The sequence below is a fragment of the Dipodomys merriami genome, unplaced genomic scaffold (genome assembly GCF_024711535.1).
Source record: "Dipodomys merriami isolate MVZ:Mamm:240054 unplaced genomic scaffold, mDipMer1.0.p SCAF_65, whole genome shotgun sequence".
Taxonomy (NCBI): Eukaryota; Metazoa; Chordata; class Mammalia; order Rodentia; family Heteromyidae; genus Dipodomys; species Dipodomys merriami.
In genome coordinates, this window is record NW_027206235.1 from 588,291 (window position 1) to 609,416 (window position 21,126).

General features: G+C 43.4%; 1 long non-coding RNA gene across 1 annotated transcript in view; it reads right to left on the minus strand.

Moving 5' to 3' along the window:
* Positions 1 to 14,200, minus strand: part of LOC138815544 (uncharacterized) — a 95,996-nt gene extending 81,796 nt beyond the window's left edge. Inside the window, exon 1 of the long non-coding RNA XR_011368358.1 lies at positions 14,026 to 14,200. This is a non-coding gene — a long non-coding RNA (uncharacterized lncRNA). The remainder of the gene's footprint in view (positions 1 to 14,025) is intronic.
* Between the last annotated feature and the right edge of the window lie 6,926 nt (positions 14,201 to 21,126).

The window sequence follows — 21,126 nt, forward strand, 5'->3', positions numbered from 1 at the left end:
TTCAATTCCTCAGCACCACATAAGCAAAAAGAAAAAAGCCAGAAGTGGCGCTGTGGCTCAAGTGGTAGAGTGCTAGCCTTGAGCTGAAGAGCTGAGGGACAGCGCCCAGGCCCTGAGTTCAGGCCCCACGACTGGACCCAAAAAAAATTAAAAAAAAAAGATAGATGAATGTACACATTATATATCCTGAGTGTACACTGTTAGAAATGTGATCACAAACTGATTGATAATAAGATCTGAGGATTGGGGATTAAAGCCAACCTGGGTAGGAAAGTCCTGGAAACTCTTTTCTCAAATAACTACTAGAAAACTGGAAGTGCCACTGTAGCTCAAGTGGTAGAGCATTAGCCTTGAATTGAGTATCAGAGGGACAGCGCCCAGTCCCAGAGTTCAAGCACCACGAAAAACAACACAAAAAAAGAATATAAGAAAAGGAAAGAAAAGAAATGTGATCTTAGGTTCATTGCTAGTATTATCCCAGTTCTCTCAAGATGGACTCTTTTTCCAGTTAAGTCCATACTCTTATATCTGACTTACATTGGCAACAGAATCATTCTTCCATTCTACTTTTTTACCAATTTACGTGATTAGCAAGCATGATTTAGAAAGGGAGTGGCCTCATGCTTCATATTCCACTTAGGAGTAATGCTTTCTCTATATCACTCCCATAAATCTACATACTGTACGTGGCTTTATTGTTTCAATGTTGCCTTATTTGTAGAGTCTTCTATATTGTATTGAACGCTTATACTTAAACACAGAATTTCTCTATTATTGCTATTGTTTCTTACTGTTAAATCATATGTTAAATCATACTGTTAAATCATAAATTAATGCACAGCACATACATTCAGAAAAAATGATCTGAGAACCCCCTTCCCATTTAAAATTCACCTTAATTTACAGAAGACTAAAGAAGTTTGAACTCAATGTACTCATGGATAATGTATTCATAAGCAACATAAATTTAATATTTTCTCTTTATTAAGTTGTCTCTGAAACACGTGTTACCTCATGTTCAAAGGTGTCCTTGTGCTATTTCAATGAAGCCATAGAGCAGCACCATAGATTGTTACTGGAAGTAAGTGGAAGTTACTGATACTGGATGTGGAAACTGATCCCAGGAGAGGAATTGAACATTAAGGAATGACAAAGTTCAAGTTAACTTGTGCTTTCCTTTATACTGTACAAGAAAAGAATACAAGGCTTGAAGGAAACTCTGTCCCTGACTTTTTTGAGTGTTCTTTACTCATATAAAACTTGTCTGTAAACTTATAGTTGAGAGTATTTAAAAAGGAAACAATGTGTCATTTGAAGGCCAGCATAGAACTAAAGGAAATAACTTTGTTTTAAAAGTGTTCTACTGCAAAGAAACTAAGATATGGAGGTCTTAAAGCGTCTTATGCATGTTTCACTCCTGAAATGATTCTCTTGTTGCAGGAGTCAGTTATCAATTCCTTTAGTCTGGTCCTGAGTTTTCCATAGCAATAAGGATTCCAAAACAGGAGGATCCATTGAGTATGATCAGCAAAAGCAGCCTCTTCTCAGACCAGTATTCCTGTAAGGAGGGTCCCAAAGAAATACTTGGATTTTATTTTGTTTACTTGTTTGTTTAGTTGGTGCTGGTTCTGGGGCTTGAACTCAGGGGCTGGACCCTGCCCCTGTATAATTGTCTTTCCTGCCACCTGCCCACAAAGCTAGTACTCTACTGCTTTAGCGAAAACTCCACTTATTTGGTGTTTAATTACAGATAAAAGTTTGAAAGAGTCTCCTTCTTCCTGGGTTGGCTTCGAACTAAGACAGTAAGAAAGTCAAGTGACATCTAATCTATGGACTTCTCTTTTGAACCAAGAAATATTAGATGAAGTTTATTATAAAGATAATATTTGACAATTTTAAAAGAAGAGATTATGTCCAGCAAGTAAGCCATAACTTAAATAACTCAGCAAAAGTAGGTGCACTGAATCATTTTGTAATACTTTTCTCTATTTGGAGGATTACTATTGACTTCATCAATACTTTGGGGGAAAGTTAAAGTCATATTTGCACTTTTTTGTTGGTTGTGGGACTTGAACTTGGATCCTGGACGCTGTCCTTCAGCTCTTCAGCTCAAGTTGAGCACTCTGCCACTTTAGCTACAGCACCACTTCTGGGTTTCTGGTGGTTAATTGAATATAAGGGTCTCATGTACTTTCCTTAACAGGTTGGCTTGAACCACAATCTTCTGGTCTCAACCTCCTAAGTAGCAAGCATGAGCCACCAGCACCCGGCTCATATTTGCATTTAGTGCAGTAAATGACACTAAGTAGACAAACAATGGAAATCTGAATCAAATGATGTGACATTGCAGCTTTTCAGAATAATTGAGGGAGCAATAAATATGTCCTCCAGAGTTCCGGGAAGATGGCGGAGGAGAAGCTGTAATCTGAACAAGCTCTCGCATAGAAAGCAGTTTTAGAGTTCCAGTGAACAGTCCTAAGCCAGAGAATCACACCAAGTGTGCCATCACAGGACAGAGACTTAGACAAGAGAGGGAAGACAAGGCAAAAAGAAACACCTGAGTGCTCGCCAGCAGCCGCGGCGGCGGCGGCGGCAGGGTCGAAAGCGCGGAGACCCCAGCCGGGGGCCATACCTGAGCGCTCACACAGAGAGTCCGGGACGAAGGAGCCAGACGCAGCAGGCGAGCGGATTCTACTCAACACCAGCAAGAACCAACAAAGAGCGGACATCTTCATCCTGCAGCTTGCAGACCAGAGACGACCCAGGATCCAAGACTCGGTGTGAGTAGAAGCCCGACGTCCTCACTCCTTCTCAGGGAGCAGAGGAGGGAAGGCCACCCCTCCCCCCCCAGCACCGGTGATCTCCATCTTGGATACCAACAAAGCTCGGAGGAGCTGCCAGCTCCAACCCAGGCCTTGGAATAAAACGAGTCATTTAGCAGGTCACAAGAACTTAACGGCAAAGTGACCTGCCAGATTCGGCTCCATCCAGGGAAAAGTCACCTAGCTCAGGCGCCAGCCATTGGAGTGGCTTCCCTCACTGGGTAACCAGAGCCAGAGGCTGCCCCTCCCTCTAGCAGCCTCAACAATCAATTGAAAAACAGAATCCCTGAGAACGGCTCCAGGCTGGGCTCTGGGAGATTTTTTTTTTGCACAAAACAGCCCCAGGAAAAAGCTACTGATTGTTGAAAGGCCTCAACACTACCCAGAACCTAGCCTCATCACTGCATCCCCCTCTTTTGTGATTCTCAAAGCAGATCACCCTCCTAGAAAACTAACCTGGGAGGGGGATCTCAAAATCTTGGGTAAAGCAGAGCATTTTTCTGCCTCTTCCAACAAACCGACTTAAGAAACCAATCAAGCCACAGGACATCAAGCTGACCAGAGACTCCAACAAAAGGCTGGTTACAGACAAAAGGGAGATACAGGATTCTTCCCACCCCTCCCCCCCCAAAAAAATCAAAGGACTTTTTTTTTCTTTTTTTTTCCTTTTTTTTCTTTTTTTGTTTGTTTTTTGTTTTTTGTTACCTGATATATATATAAATTTTTTTCTCTTTTAAAACTTTTATTAATCTTTAATTTTTGCCTCTTCTGAAAAAATAATTGATTTCCAGTAACTTTTTTTTCTCCTCTTATAATTTTTATTTTAGGAATATGTAAATGAGCGTTTTCCTTTCTTTTCTTATCTTCTTTCTCTTTTTCTTTCTTTCATAATTATCTTTTTGTTTTTTGTCTAGCTCTACTGAACTTCTGATATTTTCTTCTCCCTTTCCCATCCTTAAAGTTTTTCACATCTCCTCTATGTCCCTCCCTTTCTCTAAACATATTCACATTCCTCTATAAATAGATGGTCTTTTAATCTCTACAATAACATTAATTTTTACGTTTCTATTTTTTTTCTGGTCTCTTTTCATTCCCCTATCCCTCTCTTCTTTTTCTCTCTCTCTCTACTTGCATCCTACCCAACCCATTTCCTGCATTGTGATTAGGACATAGTTAACTCTCCCTGTGCCTCCCCACACCAATCTATTCCTATTTTTCACCCACATCTCTCCCTAATCCTAATAATTTCTGGTTTTCCAAATTCTTTTCTGCGGTTCGAAGTCCTTCAAAATATAGTTGTTTGATGTTGAATAGATGTATCTGTTGAACTAGATTGTATCTGTAGATTATTGACTGTACAAATGCAAACTTTGGTTGATGGTTGCCTTAAGATAGTGTTGTAGCAAAAAACTGGTGCTATCTTCATCTCAAATGGGCAGAGTAAGCCGGAAAAACAAAAGAAAAATGGCAAATTCGGGTATCTCAATTTCCAATCTTGATAATCAGGGGTCAGATCAGATAATGAACAATCCAGAGGAGAGTTGCCAAATAGCTCTACAAACACTGGTGGCAAACATGATAAATGAGAAGTTTGACAACTTACAAAGGACTCTGTATGAGCGTGATAGGGAGAGAGAGGAGGCATCCCAGAAGTTTATACAGGAATATCATAAGCGTGAGGAAGCTACTCAAAAACTGATACAGGATTTGCGTGAACAACTTGAGAATACGCAAATAGAAAGGGAGGGATGGCGTGAGCAGGCTGAGAACACTCAAAGAGAACTGCAGGAATCCCACAAACGAGAGGAAGCTAAACAAAGAGTAATACAGGAATTGAGAGACCAGGTAGAGAACACACAAAGATCACTAAAGGCATCCATAGAATCCATTAACAAAGAGCTGAAGGAAGTCAGGGAGACCACAAAGGGAATGCTGAATGGAACCCAACAGAAGGAATGGGAGTCCAAAGAAACCATATCCAATCAACTAAGTGATTTGAGGACAAACACTGAACACCAAATTAAGGAAGTAAAAAGATTCATACAAGACCTAAAACAGAGCTTCAACAAAGAACTTGAAGCCATCAAAGCTGAACAATTAGAAGGAAAAGAGATTAAAAACAAAGTAAAGAGTCTTGACAGCAGGTTAGACCATGCAGAAGATCGAATCTCAGGGATTGAAGACAGCCTAGATATTATAGAGAAAGAACATACAACCATCCAAGACAAGTCCAAGAAATATGATAGATCTATCCAACACCTGGAAGACACCATCAGAAGGCCTAATCTAAGGATAATGGGTGTAGAGGAGCACCTAGAAACAGAAGTTAATGGTCTAGGAAATTTGTTTAACAGGATCCTAGCAGAGAACTTCCCAAACATGCAAAAATATAGGCCTATTCAGATACAAGAAGCCTTTAGAACCCCAAATAGACCAGAACAGAATAGGACATCCCACCGTCACATTATAATCCACACAGGATCAACTCAGAACAAGGAAAAGATCTTTAAAGCTGTCAGGGAGAAAAGGGTAATCACCTATAAAGGGAAACCAATTAGAATCACCTCAGATTTCTCAGCAGAGACAATCAAATCAAGAAGAGCCTGGAATGACGTATGCCATGCCTAAAAAAAAACAACTATCAACCAAGAATACTGTACCCAGCTAAACTCTCCTTCATAACTGAAGGAAATTGAAACAATACATCTCCACCAAACCAGCCCTACAAAAGATTCTTAAAGATGTCCTACACATAGAAAACCAACAAGACCACAATAAAAGCCAACAAACTGCACCCAAACTGAGAATCCAAGAACCATAGGAAGAACCCAGTTTTTGCAGCCCCCAAGAAGGTAGATAACATGGCAGGAACTCCCAAATACCTCTCAGTCCTATCTCTTAACGTTAACGGACTGAACTCTCCAATTAAACGACATAGACTGTCTAGTTGGATTAAAAAACAAGACCCTTCTATCTGCTGCCTGCAGGAGTCACATCTTGCCCGTAAAAACAAACATATTTTCAATGTTAAAGGCTGGAACAAAACCTACCAAGCAAACGGCCCTCATAAACAGGCGGGAGTTGCAATCCTAATATCAGATAAAATAGGCTTCAAATTAAAAATCGTGAGAAGAGATAAAGAAGGTCGCTACATACTAATTAAAGGATCTCTCCTTCAGGAGGATATTACAATTCTAAATATCTATTCGCCAAACAATGGAGCACCCAAATTTATCAAAGAAACACTACTTTCCCTCAAATCCCATATAGATCCAAAGACATTAATTGTTGGGGATTTTAACACACCACTCTCCCCACTAGACAGATCAACTGGGCAAAAACTCAACAGAGAAACCGCAGATCTAAACAGCTGCATAGATCAACTAGACTTAACAGACATTTACCGAACATTTCACCCAGCAGCATCAGAATACACGTTCTTCTCAGCAGCACATGGAACATTTTCTAAAATAGACCACATTCTAGGCCACAAAGCAAACTTGTCTAAATTCAGAAACCTTGAAGTTATACCCTGCATTCTCTCTGACCACAAGGGAATAAAATTAGAACTCAACACCAAAAACCACCAAAGAAAGTCCGGTATCACATGGAGGCTGAACAACACACTGCTGAATCATGAGTGGGTCATGGAAGAGATTAGAAAGGAAATTCAAATGTTCATGCTATTCAACAAAAATGAACACACAAATTACCATATCCTCTGGGACACAGCAAAGGCAGTACTCAGAGGCAAGTTTATAGCTCTGAGCTCCTACATCAACAAATTGGAGAGATCTGAAACTAGCAATTTAATGACAAATCTAAACCTCCTTGAAAAAGAGCAGCAAGATAAACCCCAATCCAGTAGAGGGAAAGAAATAATCAAAATTAAATCAGAATTAAATGAACTAGAATTTAAAAAAACTATAGAAAGAATCAACAAAACAAAGAGTTGGTTCTTTGAAAAACTTAACAAAATTGACAGACCCTTAGCAAATCTTATCAGAAAAAGAAGAGAACACACCCAAATTAATAAACTCAGAGATGAGAATGGAAACATCACCACGGAAACAATCAAGATTCAGAACATTATAAGGGAATACTTCTCAAAACTTTATGCTAATAAGTTCGACAACTTGACAGAAATGGACCTTTTCCTAGCAAATATTGACATGCCAAAACTAAACCAAGATGAGTTAAACCAGCTTAATAGGCCTATATCAAGCATTGAAATAGAAACAGCAATAAGAGACCTCCCAGCTAAGAAAAGTCCAGGACCAGATGGTTTTACAGTGGAATTTTACAAGGCCTTCAAAGCAGAGCTCACACCAATACTCCTCCAACTCTTCAATGAAATTGAAAGAGAAAGCTCACTACCGAATACATTCTATGAAGCCATCATAACCCTCATCCCAAAACCAGGCAGGGACTCATCAAAGAAAGAGAACTATAGACCCATTTCTTTGATGAACATTGATGCAAAACTTCTCAACAAAATTTTGGCCAATCGACTTCAACAATTCATCCAAAAAATCATACACCACGATCAAACAGGATTCATTTCAGGGATGCAAAGCTGGTTCAATATACGCAAATCAATTAATATTATTCATCACATCAACAGGAGCAAGAACAAGAACCACATGGTTATCTCAATAGACGCAGAAAAAGCATTCGACAATATCCGACACCCCTTTATGATGAAGGTTCTGGAAAAATTAGGAATCCATGGAACATTCCTCAATACAATAAAGGCTGTATATGACAAACCTACAGCCAGCATTATACTCAATGGTGAAAAACTAAAGCCATTTCCTCTTAACTCAGGAACAAGACAAGGATGCCCACTCTCTCCACTTCTCTTCAATCTAGTATTAGAATGCCTGGCTACAGCAATAAGACAAGATGCAGACATAAAGGGGATCCAAATAGGGAAAGAAGAAATAAAACTCTCCCTCTTTGCAGATGACATGATCTTGTATTTAAAGAATCCCATAGACTCCACTCCCAAATTACTCAAGCTGATTCAAAACTTTGGCAAAGTAGCAGGTTATAAAATTAACCCCCAAAAATCAATGGCTTTTCTGTATGCCAACAATGAGAAAAGTGTGGCTGAAATTAGGAAAGCAACTCCATTTGTAATAGCCCCACAAAAAATAAAATACCTAGGAATTAACTTAACTAAAGTAGTGAAGGACCTCTACGATGAAAACTTTAAAATCTTGAAAAAGGAAATCAACACAGAACTTAAAAAATGGCAAAACCTCCCATGCTCCTGGATTGGCAAGATTAACATCGTGAAAATGGCAATACTTCCCAAGGCTATCTACAAATTCAATGCGATACCTATCAAAATTCCACCCTCATTCTTCAAGGAAATAGAAGAGGCAATCCAAAAATTCATATGGAACAAAAAAAGACCCCGAATAGCAAAAACACTTCTCAACGGAAAGAACACTGCTGGAGGAATATCAATACCAAATTTCAAACTCTACTATAAAGCCATAGTAATCAAAACAGCTTGGTATTGGCATAAGAACAGACCTCAGGACCAATGGAATAGAATTGAAAACCCAGAAATGAACCTACAGACCTATAGCCACCTAATCTTCGATAAGGGAGCTAAAACCATAGAATGGAAGAAAGACAGCCTCTTCAGTAAATGGTGCTGGCAAAATTGGTTAACTACATGTAGAAAACTAAAGCTAGATCCTTATATATCACCCTGCACCAGAATCAACTCCAAATGGATCAAAGACCTTGAACTCAAAGCAGACACTCTGAAAACATTACAGGATGGAATAGGAGAAACCCTAGGTCTCCTTGGCTCAGCCCGAAATTTTCTGAATAGAGACCCGGAAACACAACAAATCAAAGAAAGGTTGAACAAATGGGATTGCATAAGGTTGCAGAGCTTCTGCAGGGCAAATGACATAGCTAGCAAGATCAATAGAAAGCCCACCGATTGGGAGAAGATCTTTACTAGCCATACAACGGACAAGGGTCTCATATCTAAAATATACTTGGAACTCAAAAAATTAAACCCCCCAACAACAAATCCTCAAAGAATCAACTGCCCAATAAATAAGTGGGCGAAAGACTCAAAGAGAAGCTTCTCTGAAGAAGAAAGAAGGATGGCCAATAGACACATGAAGAAATGTTCAACATCCCTAGCCATAAAAGAAATGCAAATCAAAACAACATTGAGATATCACCTCACTCTTGTTAGAACGGCAAAAATCAAGAACTCTAACAACAACAGATGCTGGAGGGGCTGTGGACAGAAAAGAACCTTACTTCATTGTTGGTGGGAATGTAAACTTTTTCAACCACTTTGGAAAGCAGTATGGAGGTTCCTCAAAAGACTTCACATAGATCTCCCCTATGATCCAACAATCGTACTTTTGGGCATTTACCCAAATGTATACAAACAAGACCACACTAAAGCTACCAGCACAACTATGTTTATTGCAGCATTATTTACCATAGCTAAGATATGGTACCAACCCAGAAGCCCCTCAGTAGATGAATGGATCAAGAAAATGTGGTATATATACACAATGGAATTCTATGCCTCCATCAGAAAGAATGGCATTTCCCCATTTGTTAGGAAATGGAAAGGCTTGGAAAAAATTATATTAAGTGAAGTAAGCCAGGCCCGAAGAAACATAGGTCCCATGGTTTCCCTTATTTGCAATATCTAGTATAGGTATGAGTCAAGCGGAAAAGGTCAGATAATGTGATGTTAGGAAAACGAACCCTTAAATATGTATTTTAATGTTTCCGTTTCTTTCATGCATGTGTTTCTATCGCATTTATAAGATTATTTCTTTGTTGCTTTGTATGTCCCTCCCCCACAGTGTAACCCCCGCTTTCACTTTATTTGATGTCAGTATAACATGTGGAGGAGATGGGGACAAACAAGTCGTTTAAGGATTCAGGTGGACCTGTTGCAACAAGGAGAATTACAAAATGTCATGTCAAAGCAAGCTTTACAATGTCGGTGTTGGGGGGGAGGGGTGTATGATTGGGTGGGGGGGAGGGGGGAGGCTGAGAAGGGAGGTGAAGGGTAAACAAAGGAGGAGGCTGCAATGCTTGGTAAGAAATGTATGCATTATCCTGCCAATGTAATTGTAACCCCTCTGTACAGTATGTTCTCAAATAAAATAAAATAAAATTAAAAAAAATAAATATGTCCTCATTTTCCATTTTGTTACATTAATGACTCATGAGCTATGGGATCCTTACATTAGCATCCTCTTCCATCTGTGTAGGTGTATTTAGTATCAGGAAGTGTTCATAGGGAAATAGAGAAAGACAGATTTTTAGAGAGCAAGGGAAATCAGGTATGAAAGAACAGCATAGAAGGAGATACATTTATCACACAGAGATTAAGAACTAGCCTAAGAGATTGAGATTGCTAAAGACAATGAAGAATAAGCCTAGTTGATAACTAGTTCTTCAATAACCAAAAATGGTTTCCTGGAATGGTTTCTGCTATACCTTAGTTACTATCATTTATTCCTTCCATCTGGAGTTCCTCTTTCTCTTCTGTCACAACTCTTAATTAGCCTTTGCTTTTTGGTGCCATGACCGGCCAAAAAGTTTTCCAAATCTCACTTAGACTACCCTTCTCATTGTGATTAGCAGTGACCACTCAAAAGTCTGGAATCCTTGAATTTCCAGAATTAATCTTCACCTGACATCTAAGCACATTCCTGGTATTAATTTCCATTACCTAATGAACAAAACTTCTTTTTTTATAACACAGTATCCTAATATAGGTAAAATACATGAATTAGGGACTATTGTCAGGAATCAGTATGGAAAGAGCAATTATATATTCCAAGTATGGGCTCTTTATTTTGCATTTATTAACTAAATGTTGTTGTTGTTGTTATTGTTGTTTTGCTAGGACTGGGGCTTAAACTCAGGGATAGGGAATTATTCCTCAGGTTTTTTTTCTCTCAAGGCTAACACTGTACCACTTGAGGCACGGCATCACTTACAGTGTTTCTTTTTCTGTTTATGTGGTACTGAGGAATTGAACCCAGGGTTTCATGCATGCTAGGCAATCAGTGTACCATGAAGCCACATTCCCAGAGCCCTAAATTACTTTCTTAAGATGGTATTACATTTTCATTCCATAAATTTGTATCATAATTTTGGCCAGAAATTTTTGCCAGAAAAGGACGTAGAACACAATACTAATTCCAATAAGGCTAGATGGAAAATAAATAACCTTATGGTCTAGCCAGTGCACAGAGGGGCTTACCTCATGAAGCTGATATAACAGACTGAGCGAGAGAGCTCCTAACCCACAGCCCACCTCCAGAATGAGAAGGCCACCTTGGTTCCAGCAACATGGGGACGCTGGACCACCTCCTCCAGCACCCATTCAATAAGTTCCTCTGTGTGTGTGTGTGTGTGTGTGTGTGTGTGTGTGTGTGTGTGTGAGAGAGAGAGAGAGAGAGAGAGAGAGAGAGAGAGACAGAGACAGAGACAGAGAGAGAGACAGAGAGAGAGACAGAGAGAGAGACAGAGAAATACAGAAACAAAGACACACAGAGAGAGAAAGAGAGAGAGAGAGAGAGAGAGAGAGAGAGAGAGAGAGAGAGAGAGAGAGAGAGAGAGAGAGAGAGAGAGAGGGTCAGAATTACACTTAAGCCAGGTGCCGATGGCTCAGGACTATAACCCTAACTACACAGGAGGCTGAGATATGAGGATCATGGTTCATAGCCAGCCCGGACAGGAACATCTGTGAAACTCTTATCTCCAAAGAACCACCAGAAAACCAAAAGTGGTGTTGTGACTCAAGTGGTAGAATGCTAGCCTTGAGCTGAGGAGCTCTGGGACAGCGCCCAGGCCCAGAGTTCAAGCCCCACGACTGACAAGAAGTGGACTTCGCACCACAAGACGTGGACTGAATAGCACCCACTGTCCTAGGGAGCATGGCAGAGAAGTTAGGCTGAGCTTCCTGTTAGCAGGATGTCATGAGTAGGTCACCCGTATTCTCCATGCCTCGTTTTCCCCAGGGGCAAAATTGAATACAGTAAAGGATCCCCTTCCTCAGGTGGGTAGGGTAATGAAGAAAGACAGCCATGTTTTGTTTCATAATCCCACACCTGTTGCACGATAAATAACAGACCCCATCATAGCCCTTTCCAGGTAACTTTCTGTCATATGCTCACAGAATTCCTGAGAACCGTATCTGACAGCAGCTCCCTCTGTGCCTGGCCCTGCTCCAGAGAGCCCTCTGTATTAATCCCTTGTTTCCTGACAACTGTCCCATGAGGAGATTGAGGGCCTATGTTCGAGGCCCAACCCAGAGCTTCACCTGTGGTCATGAATTGGCTGCCATGGACTGAGTTAGGGACAATCCATATAAACCAATGACTGAGCATGGCTCCACATGTCTACCATCCCAACTACAGGGGACCAGGCCTGGTGGCGCATGCCTGCCACAGATAGGAGGACCTCCATCCAGCCCAGCCTGAGCACATATTAAGTCTCCATCTCGGAAATGCCCAAGACAGAAAAGCTTGGCTCTCATGGTAGAAGACATGACTGGCAAGCCTAAGGCCTTGAGGTCAAACTCTAATATACCAGAAAGAACCAGAGGCCCAGTGCCAGAGCTCATGCCTATAATCCTACTAATCAGGAGGCTTAGATCTGAAGATCACAGCTGAAGACTTAAAATAGGGTTGGCCTCTCCCATCAGACATCCTGATGAGAAGACCTAGAGTCTGACCTACTCTGTTGCTCTACATACTAGCAGGGCTCATATCCTTACTAAGTACTGGCCATGATCTTTGTCCCCCTGGCAAGCCACCAACCAGGCCCAAGGGAGTACACAGCTCCAGGCCACAGAGATCCCTTGTTCTTGTAATTAAACAGTGCTGAGTCCCCTTCAAGCGTCTCACCCTTCCAGGCACCCAGAACTCACCTGCAAAGCCCATGCACTCCCCAAAAATAGCAGGTAGAAGTTAACAAAGCATCCAGCCTCCTTGTTACACCCCACTTCTACACACATACACACACACACACACACACACACACACACACACACACACACATCCATCCAGACCGATGACAGAAGACTCGTCCATGCAGCACCTGCAATTTACCAACTGATCACTCACCTGAGCACAGTCAGTCTATACAAGGAGAAAGATGATCTCTCTCTGTCTTTCTCTGTGTCTTTCTCTCTGTGTCTCTCTGTCTCTCTGTCTCTCCTTCTCTCTCTGTCTCTGTCTCTGTGTCTCTGTTTTTTCTTTCTTTCTGTCACACACACACAAACACACACACACACACACACACACACACACACACACACACACACACACACACACACACACACACACACACACACACACACAGACTCAGAGCAGTGCCTCTCCTGAGTTTGTTGGAGACCAGATGGACCAGGAGTACCAGCAGAAGATGGCAGAGCTGGGAAATGTGATCACTCCATAAGAACTGTTGCCAGCTGGAGGAGGGGAAGACAGGCTGGGTGTATGTGTGGGGGGAGGGTACTGCTCCCAGATATTCACCTTTTGCTATGACCCCCCAGCAACCTCACCTCCCTACCGGGCTTTTCTGAGACCCTCTTCAGGTGAAAGGGTGACTGAGCACAGAAGACAAGGGCTCACACAGCAAGCGGGGCCTATCTTCTGCATTCAACACCCCCACCCCCAGAAAATAGGAAAAGACTCCAGAAGGCAGGTGTGGACATGCTTCTCCCCAACTCAGACTAAAGCCACCAGGTTCCCACCGGGGAGAGAAAGGGTGCAGATGTGCTGCTGTGTGGCTCCCACAGCTCCAGGCCAGGAGCTCTGTAGTGCCCACTCCTCATTCAACCCTGTATCTCCCTGTTTCCTGGGACACTGGCCACTAGCGATGGGGGTGGGATCGTCGGGCCAACACACACCTTCACCCCTGGGGTGCATTTGTGGCAGAGTCCTGGCTGGACTGTTGGACATGGGGGAGGCGCAGGTATAGGTCTGTGGGGGGGGAATGGGGTCGCAGGGTGAGGTCCTGTGAGGCAGCCACTCACATGTGCTGCTAGGAGAAGCTGTTGGTGGCTGCCCCAGGTGGGGCGAGCAATGATGGCAGAGCCTTGGTGGACACTCAGGCCTGGAGCAGAGAAGAGGGGGGTCAGGACCAGGTCAGGGCTGCAAACCGGGTGGTGATGCACCATTACCTGAGGACTCCAAGAGGCACCTCATGTCCGAGCCAGCAGCACCAGGTTTGAAACGCTGCTCCAGAGGGAAAGAGGGGAGGGGGCTGGGGCCCGGCCAAGCATGTGGTGGGGCTGAGCAAGGCCTCTCCTCCTAGGCCTCGAGTCTCTTGATCACCACTCAGCCACCTCTACCTTCTTCAACTGTTGCTAGTGGTGTCAACCAGCAGAGAGTATCCAGGTGCTACCAGGCAACATGGAATGTGGGCGTGCCCACCATTCTTGTATCCCGTTGGTCAAAAAGAACCATTCCGGAATAGGGATGTGGCCGGAATCCTGTGATGCAGGCAAATGGATGGAGTCAAGATAACAGCAGCTCCTTTCCCAGGAAACTCTGTCCAATCCAGTTGGGGAAAAGAGGATGATCTGCTTTAGCCAGATGGCTGCACAGATTGTTGTGTATGTCTGTATGTTGCCAGTCCCGGTCCTTGAACTCAGGATCTGGACACAGTCCATGAGCTGCTTTTGCTCAAGGCTAGCCCTCTACCACTGGAGCCATACGGCTCTACTTCTGGCTTTGTTGGCACTTGTAATTGGACAGGGGTCTCAACGACTTTCCTGCCTAGGATGACTTTGACCATGATCCTCCTATCACAGCCTTGTAAGTATCAAGGAGGACTGCTGAGAGCCACTGGAGCCTGACTAATCATTGGTCTTTCTGATGTTCTTGGACAGACCGTTGAGTTCCCTACCGTCGGGTTGAAGAGGTGGGAGCTGTAGCCCACAGTTTGAATCCAACTTCCAAATGGCAGGAGATCCTAAGAAACTCATTCCTATTCATATGATTACCAATGGAATGTGATGTATGTCATGATTAAATGGGCAGTTCTTGAATGATTCTAGGGTAAAATTACACACAATTATATTATAGAACACTGATCAATTTTAATTAATACTTTATGATGCATTTAAACTATTACATTCATTAAATGGAGGCATAATGGAATACCTAAGAACTGGGCGTCACATAGCATAAAGGTGCCATTTTTTCTGCCAGGCCTGGGATTTGAACTCATGGTCTGGGTAACACTGTTGCACAGTGTGGAAAGGGGAAACTTGCCTCCTTGAAGTCAAGAAATTCAAGTCTGTTCCTTAGGCCTGAAATTTGTGTATATGTTAAATATATGATTTATCTTTATATACATATGTTGACTACATATTGCGTTCAGTGTAGTTATTCACCTTACTTTTTGTTTTATTCATGTCTTGACTGTTTATTTTATTGCCTATTATGAGACATAGAAGAGTGATTACATTGATTACATAGGATATAGGTCTGCATATGTTTTTCACTTCATACCTGACATCCAGGACTTTCACAGAAAAGGAAAACCTGTGTCACCATCAGCTTCTTACTCCACAATTCATTTTTGGGAGTGCTGGCATCTGAATTCACAGCCTGCAAGGCCAAGTTCAGGGATGGGTGAGTGTCTGCATGCCATTCTGGGGCAAAATGAGCTGACACACAGTTCCCAGCACCTGAGATCGAGCCCCAGGTGTTGACAAAACAAGAACAGATTGACACGCAGATGGTAGTATGCTAATAAATATATATCTTTATAGAGTGCTAGAGATGTCTATCTATTATACTGTTATATAGACTACATTCCTACCAATTCTTAGGTATTTATTATGCCTCCATGTAATTAATGTGATTGTTTTCATCCTTAACAAACTAATAAGTAAATCAATCAGTGTCCTGAAATTATCGCATTCCTGTAAGTAATACTATTCTTTTAAGGCTTCATAAATACTAAATAAAATCAGTCTCCTGAAATCATGCTCAGTCTCCTGCGCATCATTCACGATCAACTCATTCAACGGTGACATTGATAGCATTCCATTGTTATTCCTATGGATGGGAACGAGTCTCAGTATCTCCTGCCACTGGTTGGTTTCAGGACGGGGTTTCGAAATCAGGGCCTACATTGCTGCGTGGGCCTATGGCTTCCCCAATAGTCCACCAATCTTCAGCAATGCAAGGTGAAGTACCCTTTGCAGCAGTGTCATTCAGACCCAGGAGGGTCACCGTGCAAAGGAAGAAAATGTAAAAAGACCATCTTGCCGCATTTTTTCTGTGAATTTTTTTTCACACAAGGCCTGGGGGTCTAGGATCCCAGGATCAACTGTGGGTCCAGTGGCTGCACTCCAGCATAGGATGATCAAAGCTGAGGCAGAGTTGTCACAACCTGAGTTCAAGCCCCCTGCAGAGCAAATTCACCTCATTTATTCGGTCAGGCTTTGGATTTGAACTCAGGTTCTGGGTAAATTTACAGCATTGTGGAAGAAGGGGAAGCTCCCAGTACTTGAAGATAAGAAAGTCAGGCCTGAACTCTAGACTTGAATTCAAGCCCCAGCCCTGGAAAACATACTATTTATATACATTGTAAAGACTGTATTTGTACTTACCTATGGATGTTCAGTCCATACACGTTTGGTGTGGTTGTTCCTTGTATTTGTTTTATTCATTTATTTACCATTGATTTTTACTATTATGACACCCATTCCATTTATTACATTGATGACATCTTATCACATGGCATCTAGATTTGTAGACATGTTCTCTGTCATGCCTGACACCCAGGACTCCCAGAGAAAAGGGAACAAAGTTTCACATTCGGCTTCTTACTGCATGATCCAATTGTTGGTAGTGCTGGGATCTGAACTCAGGGCATAGCAGGAGCAATTGGCAAACAGTTCAAGGTGAACACACCAGCCTGTGAGCAACTAAGCAGTTAGGCCATTCCCAGGATCTGACATTGGTCCCCAGGGTGGGCCATGATAGTCATAAATTCATTATTTAAACATAGGATTTATATTTACACACATGTGTGCACAGCATCTTGCATTCGGTGCACTTCTCCTTATTTTGTGTTTAATTCATGGAGGTATTTTGTGTTTTACAGAGTATGGTGACAGGTACAACTGCTGACATGGATGAAAATCTGTTCCCATGGTTATAGGGTTGCCTATGCATTCTCCATCCTAGTTGAGACCCGGGACCTTCACAGGACAGGAAAACATGTGCAACGACTGGCTTCTGACAACAGAATGAAACTTTTGTCAGTGCTGGGATTTGAACTGAGGTCTGGGTAGCTCTGTAGTACTGTGAGGGAAGAGGAAGCTCACCATCTTTGAAGACTACAATGTCAGGCCTGGTCCAGGGCCTAATTTGAATCCTTAGCACTGGACAAAATAACAAGCCCACCTTTTTTAAACATAGGATCGCTCTTTACCTACAGATATGGTATGCATCTTGCATTCAGTGTAGTTATTCTTTTTATTTGGTGTCTTATTCATGGATATATTGTGTATTTTATTGAGCATGGTGACCAATATAACTGTACTGGCATGAATGACAACCTATTTCCATGGCTATAGAGTTGCCTATATAGCATTCTCCATCTTTGCTGAGACCAGGACTTTCACAGGACAGTAAAACAGGTGGGTCGATTGGCTTTTCACATCAAGGTGATTCTTTTGGCAGTGCTGGGATTTGAACTCAAGGCCTAGCAGGCCCAATTGTTGAATGGGTCATGGTGAACGCACCAGCCTGTGAGCCACTAAGGAGCTAGGCTGTTCCCAGGACCTGAGATCAAGCCCTGGTGGCGGCCAATATAGTCATAAATTCAAATTTTAAACAGAGGATCTATATTTCCATATATGGGTGGGCAGCAACTTGAGTAAAGTATAGTCATTCTCTTTATTTTGTGTCTTATTCATTAATGTATTGTGTATTTTGTTGAGTATAGGATGACAGATATAACTGTGGTGACCTAGATGATAGCCTATTCCCCTGAGTTTAGAGTTGCCTATGCATTCGTCATCCTAGCTGAGACCTAGGCTTGCACAGCACAGTAAAACAGGTGCAACTACTGGCTTCTCACATCAGGGTGAATTGTTGGCAGTGCTGGAATAAGAACTCAGGACTTAGGAGCCCCAACTGCCCAATGGGTCCACGTGAGTACATCAGCCTGTGAGCCACTAAGGAGCTGGGCCATTCCGAGGAACAGAGATTGATCCCCAGGGTGGCCACAATAGTCCTCAATGCATCATTGAAACATGGGATGCCTTTTCACATCCGTGTGTGGACTGCATTGTAGAGAGCTGCTAGAGGCCGCACCTGGAAGATGGCGCCGGCTTCCGCCCTCCGCCTTCCCGATGGCGAGTGCTCTCTTGGTAAACAACTCCTTATATGGCTAAGGCAAAGAATCTGGCTTGCTTCCGCGCACCTGAACCTATTGGTGGTTCCCACGTGGCGTATCAGGGTTGGCTACCCAGCGGGTACTTAAGGCTGTGGGGAATTCTCCCAGGGGTTGGGGTCAGAAGATTACTCAAAGGTTCTGAATAAACTGCAGAGAGAAGAGTCCGGTGTCGCGTCTTCCTTGCTGGTCGAGGCGGTAGCGACACGTGGTGGCCCGTACAGGGACTCAGCCATAACCCCAACGAGGACTCAGAACTCTCTGCCGTCAGGGTGGTGCATTGGTAAGTTCCCAGGTAAAAGGGGAATCCGCGACAGGAGCGGGGGGGATTTTTGCTCTTCTCTGTAAGATAGGGAAAGAGCGAGAACCCGGGGCTAGTCAATAGAGTAGCCAAAAGTGAAAGTAAAAGTTTGTTTACCAGCTTTAAATGTTTAAAACATGGGCGCTTCTTCTTCGCACCCAATTCTTTTGGCTCTCAATGAGCTACTGCACTCAAAAAAGTTAAAAATAAAAAAGAATACTTTAGAGAGATTTTTGAATGAATGTGACATCGTTGCCCCGTGGTTCGCTGTCTCCGGAAGCCTCACGGTGGCCTCTTGGGAGAAACTAGGGAGGGACCTAGATTTTGCCTCTGAAGAAGGAATGCTTAAGAGCGGAGTGAGACCAATATGGAAACTGATAAGAGGCTGTCTCGAGGACTAGCGTTGCAGTGAGGCGGTAGAGAATGGTCAGGCCGCCCTAGAAATGCTGCAGGAAGAAAGATCGGAAAGGGCAGACAGCGAAAAGGAGGAGATGGGGGGGGTTATACCCCGATTTTGCCGAACTAGAGACCTCTGAGTCTACAGACTCAGAGGAACTACAATCACTCATAGAACAAATAGAAAAAACAAAGATAAGAAAGAGGAGGAAAGGGAAGGAGAGAGAGGACCCAGATAAAGACGAATGCACGCCCTCCGTGCACCGCCCCACACCTTTGGCCCCTCCGCTCTATGCGGAGGACCCCGGAAGTGGCAGCCCCGGCTGTTCTTTCAGCCCAGGCGTGTGGAAAGCGGTCAGAACCGAGTTACATCTAGCCTGCCCAATATTTCAGGATCCACAGGGACAGCGGTATCATGAACCCTTAGATTTTAAGGTTATAAATCTTTAGCTGAGTCTGTGCGGACATACGGAATCACAGCCTCCTTTACTGTAGCCCAGGTGGAGGCCCTAAACAGACATTGCATGACACCCGGTGATTGGAGTGGGCTCGCACGAGCTTGTTTGAGCCCAGGTCAGTATTTAGATTGGAAGGCCTTTTTGATTGAATTTGCTAGTGAAGGGGTTGCGGCCAATCAGGCTGGGGGAAACCCAGCTTGGGACAGAGATATGCTGCTTGGACAGGGGAGATTCGCCAATCAGCAGATAGGCTACCCGGTTCAAGTTTATGAACAAATCAATAAAATTGGCATAAAGGCATGGAAGGCCTTACCAAATAAAGGCGAGGTGAGTGGCAATCTCACCAAAATCCTGCAGGGCTCTATGGAGCCGTTTTCGGACTTTGTTGCCCATATGGTCGAGGCCGCTGGCAGAATTTTTGGTGACCCAGACGCAGCCATGCCATTAATTAAACAGCTTGTTTACAAGCAGTGCACTAAGGAATGCAGAGCCGCCATAACCCCATATAAGAATAGGGGACTAGAAGCATGGATGAAAGTTTGCAGAGAGCTGGGCAGACCACTAACTAATGCTGGATTAGCTGCTGCTGTGGTGCAATTAACCCAGAAGAAAGGGGGAGGCTCAGGTGCGTGCTTTAGATGTGGCAAGATGGGACACATAAAGCGTAATTGCCCTGAAAGAGGAAGTGTGATAGAAACAGGAAAGGGACAACAGCTTAAGCAGCCTGGGCTGTGCCCTAGATGTAAAAGGGGGAAGCACTGGGCAGTTGAATGCCGATCTGTGAAAGACATCAACGGTCGAACCTTAACGCAGGCCCATTCAAAAAACGGGCAGCAGGGCCCCCGCCCTCAGGGCCCGCAAATATATGGGGCAGTCAAGAACCAGGACAGGAGCTACTACCCAGAACAGTGGCCGACCCTCTGCCACCCCAAGGACCGCGGAGAGCCACTGCGGGCTCAGCAGGACTGGACCTCCGTGCCACCACCAGACTCGTATTAACTCCCCGAATGGGGGTCCAGTTAGTTGACACAGACTTCCAAGGACCCCTTGAGCCTGGCACGGTGGGATTGTTGATAGGGAGGTCATCCACAATTCTGCGGGGCCTTAAGGTGCATCCTGGTGTGATTGACCCAGACTATACTGGAATTGTAAAGATTATGGTTGAATCTCCTAAAGGAATTTTAGCCATCTCCCCAGGAGATAGAATTGCTCAGCTTTTGATTTTACCCAGTTTACATGACCATTTTGCGGCTCAGCCCAAGCTAAGAGGAAAAGGGGGTTTTGGATCCACGGGAACAGACTTAACATTCCTGTCTCTTGATTTGGACCAAAGACCAGTTCTTGAACTCAATGTTGATAATAAGAAAGTTTTGGGCCTTTTGGATACTGGGGCATACAGGAGCATTATTGCCAGAAAAGATTGGCCATCAGGATGGCCTGTACAAGCGTCCTCCCAAACCTTACAAGGTCTGGGATATGCTAAGGCCCCTGACATGAGTGCGAGACAGCTGCACTGGAGTGATGAAGAAGGACATTCCGGTATAATACAGCCTTATGTGTTAGAGCTCCCGGTTTCCTTATGGGGCAGAGACCTTATGAAAGAAATGGGATTTAAATTAAGTAATGACTATTCCCCTGCATCACAGGACATGATGGTGCGTATGGGTTATCACCCCAGTTTTGGACTAGGTAAATTTCTACGAGGGAA